Source organism: Myotis lucifugus, unplaced genomic scaffold (assembly GCF_000147115.1).
Source record: "Myotis lucifugus unplaced genomic scaffold, Myoluc2.0 scaffold_78, whole genome shotgun sequence".
NCBI lineage: Eukaryota > Metazoa > Chordata > Mammalia > Chiroptera > Vespertilionidae > Myotis > Myotis lucifugus.
Window position 1 is genome coordinate 3,215,334 of NW_005871126.1, and position 4,058 is coordinate 3,219,391.

The window sequence follows — 4,058 nt, forward strand, 5'->3', positions numbered from 1 at the left end:
AACACCAAATAATACTAATTTTATAATCTTATGGTTTGACAAGAGTTTTCACTTTATCTTATTTTAATCTTGTGTAAAAATACCCAAAAGGCTAAACTGTTCCTTTTGTACTCTTCAGTCTTTTTTTTTATATAAACTAAGAAGACTGAAAAAAAATGTAATAGAATGTTAAAGTGAAAGTCTTGCTTGAGACCTTAAGGTGACAGAGCCCAAAGATTCTAAACACACTCTTTCTGGGGAGGTGAAAGACTTGAGAACAGTCACAAAACAGTTGAATAAGCACAATTATAGCATAAATAAGAAATAAGCTTTTGGGATCTCTGACTAAGTAGCTAGCATTACCTTAGTTACTATATTTAAACAATTAGCAAAATGTATAAGACAAAAATAATAATGCTGAAGGTTACAGTGATAGTAATTTACATAGTAAAGAAATAAAAGATATTTCTACCACATAAATCAGTCAGTCTATTGTTAATAATATATTAAAAAATAATTCAGCCCTAGCCAGTTTGGCTTAGTGGATAGAGCTTCGGCTTGCAGACTGAAGGGTCCTGGGTTCGATTCCAGTCAAGGGCATGATCCCCAACTTGGGCATGATCCCCAGTAGGGGGTGTGCAGGAGGCAGCCAATCAATGATTCTCTCTCATCATTGATCTTTCTATCTCTCCCTCTCCCTTTCTCTCTGAAATCTATCTATATATATATATATAGTTTAGATTATTACAGATGTCCCTGCATAGTTTCTGTTGAGAAATCAGCTGATAGTTGTATGGGTACTCCCTTATAGGTAACTAACTGTTTTTCTCTTGTTGCTTTCAAGATTCTCTCTTTGTCTTTTTTATAAAATATATTTTATTGATTTTTTACAGAGAGGACGGGAGAGGGATAGAGAGTTAGAAACATCGATGAGAGAGAAACACCGATCAGCTGCCTCCTGCACACTCCCTACTGGGGATGTGCCTGCAACCAAGGTACATGCCCTTGACCGGAAACGAACCTGGGACCCTTCGGTCCACAGGCCGACGCTGTATCCACTGAGCCAAACCTGTTAGGGCTCTCTTTGTCTTTTGCCCTTGGCAATTTAATTATGATGTGTCTTGGTGTGGTCCTCTTTGGATTCCTTTTGTTTGGTGTTCTCTGCGCTTCCTGGACTTGTAAGTCTATTCCTTTCACCAGGTAGGGGAAGTTTTCTCAGATGTTGGTACGCTTGAAGTTGTCCCAGAGGCTGCTTACACTATCTTCATATTTTTGGATTCTTTTTTTCTTTTTGCTATTTTGGTTGGGTGTTTTTTGCTTTCTTGTATTTCAAATCTTTGACTTGATTCTTGGGATCCTCTAGTCTATTGTTGAATCTCTGTATATTATTCTTTATTTCAGTCAGTATATGCTTAATTTCTGACTGGTCCTTTTCCATTTTTGGGGGGCATTCTCACTAAGATCCTTGAAGGTCTCACGAAGTTCCTCAGAGGTTTCTAGAAGATTCTTGAGTAACCTTATAACTGTGGTTTTGAACTCTATATCCAGTAGTTTTCTTTCTTCCATTTCTTTCATTTGTGACTTGTTTCTTTGTCTCCACATTTTGGCTGCTTCCCTGTGTTTGTTTCTATGTATTGGGTAGCTGCTAAATCTCCTTGAGTTGATAGAGTGGCCTTGTGTAATAGGGGTGCTATAGGGTCCAGTGGCTCAACCTCCCCAGTCACCTGAGGTGGACACTCTTGGTGCACCCTTTTGTGGGCTTTGTGCACAGTCTTGTTGTAGCTGAACCTTGATTGCTGTTGGTATAACTGGAAGGAACTGACCTCCAGGCCAATTGCCTGTGTGGACCAGCTGTGTCTACAGTGGAAGAGCTGCTGTGCAGGAGACACCCTTATGGGGCAGGACTTGCTTTAGTGGGGCTTTGGTGCTCACTGAGTCTGCCCCTTCAGTGTGTCCCTTATGGATGTGAAGAGTTGTAATCTGGTATGGTCTCTCACTGACCACTGGGGTACACTGGCTCTTGGATCTCCAAGGAGGAGCAAAGCCAGCCACTGCCTGGGGCCATCCAGCAGTAGCTACAGAGAGATCTGCAGATTCCTCCTCTTTGTATCGGGTTTGAAAGTGCCCAGACAAGGCCCAGCTGTGTAGCAAGGCAGGCTGCTGCTGGTGCTGGCCTTGGGCCTCCTTTTGATAGCTTTGGGGCTCCCTGACCCAGCTGAAGCTTGTTTGACATGTTTTAGGCTAAAAAAGGACAAGCCATTCATATGCAAAAGCCACTGCACACAGCTTGGGTGGGGTTTTAAATTGGGTGGGGTGGGGTCTCAGGGAATCTCCAGGGCAGAGCAACAACAATGGCTGCCAGGCAACCCTGCACCAGGGAGGTCCCAGCACAGGAACAATGACCATTGCAAGCACTTCTGTCTGGAAGAAAGCCGCCCTCACATTCCTGCCTGATGCCAGACAGTCCAGTTTCTCCCCATATCTGTCTGGGTCCCCCAGAGTCTCACCCAGCACTGGAGCTCAGAGCAAGCGGGAGCTTGTATCTCCCTCCAGATTAAAAAAGCGGCATGCCCCGGTGCCAGCCCGTTCCACACCTCTGCACCTCCTATCAGTCTCAATGTGCTTTCTTCTTTACCTCTCTGGTTGTAGTACTTCCACTCAGCCAGCTTTCCTGCAGTTCTGGGTGATAGTTGTTATGTATTTTAGTTGTAATTTTTATGTGATTGTGGGAGGCAGCAAGTACAGGTGTTTACCTATGCCGCCATCTTGGTTCTCCAATATAAGTATATTTTAAAAAATAACAATTCAATGCAAGAAAGCAGGTGAGTACAAAAGAGCTCTATATAAGCTTATATATTTTTAAAATGAGGAAATAACCTAAATTTTCACCTGCTGATTGGTTTATTATTGATATTAGAATAAAATGTAAGATCTTTATTGTGACCTCCTAAGGCCTTGCCTACTCTGCTTCACCTTATGCTGCTCTTCTCAGTAGTTACTATACTTTTAACCAATGGCCTTCTGTTGGTGCCTCAAAGACATGCATCCCTTTCTACTGCAGGGCCTTTGCATATGTCCTCTTGACTTAGAACATGATGATTTTCTCTAACCTATTACCTTAGCTACAGCTTAGCTGTCATTTCCATAGGAAAACTTCTGACTAGGTCTGGTCTGGCAGACCTACTTTCCCTTTTTAATATGGATCACAATTTTAAAATGTGTCTTGTTTTTTACTTAATGGTTTTCTTTCTTGTTAGATTTAAAGCTCTAGAAAGACAGAAGGTATGTCTACCTTGCTCAATGCTATTTTCTCTTGCCACATGTGAGATGCATAGTAGACAGTCTGTAAATATTTGTTGAATGAATAAATCAATTCAAATATTAATACTCTTTGTTTCAAGAATCAAATGCTTTGTGAGGAATCAACCTGTTAATATTTAAGACTTCATTTTCATCAAGATCTAATGAATTGTACTTTCTTTGGCTTAAGAGAGATATCTTTTTCCCCATAAGAATCATAGAAAAAAAGGAAATGTATTCTTTAAATGGTTCACATTTGCAAAATAATAAAAAATTGTTGCATGTGACTGACCCAATAGAATCTTTAGAGCTTATCTAAATTTATTAAATGACCTCAGGATTTGTTTCCCAGATTAGCCTCTGTGATCTGCTGTTCCAGAAACATCATGTTCTTTTTTTTTTTTAAAAAAAAAATTGACTCTGACCTTATGTCCTTTTATAGTGTTTCTTAAGGAAGTTAATCTGTATTCACACCCACAATAGGAGCTTTTGAATATTCAGTATTAAATGCACATGCATGAGTCTATTTCCAGATTTAAAAAATTCTTAGTAATATAAATATAAATCTTATTTATGCTTTTTGTTTTGTATAAACATTTTGAATATTCTTAATTCCCATAAACCATCTCTGGAGAAACGGCTCTCTGGCTTCTATTGCTTGGCTCATATTAACTATGGTATCATCCAGAACAAAGTTCATTGCTTGAAAAACAATATACCTGACCCAAAATCCTATTGGCTCACATCTACAAGTGTCCTCATGATATCTCTCAAAGAAC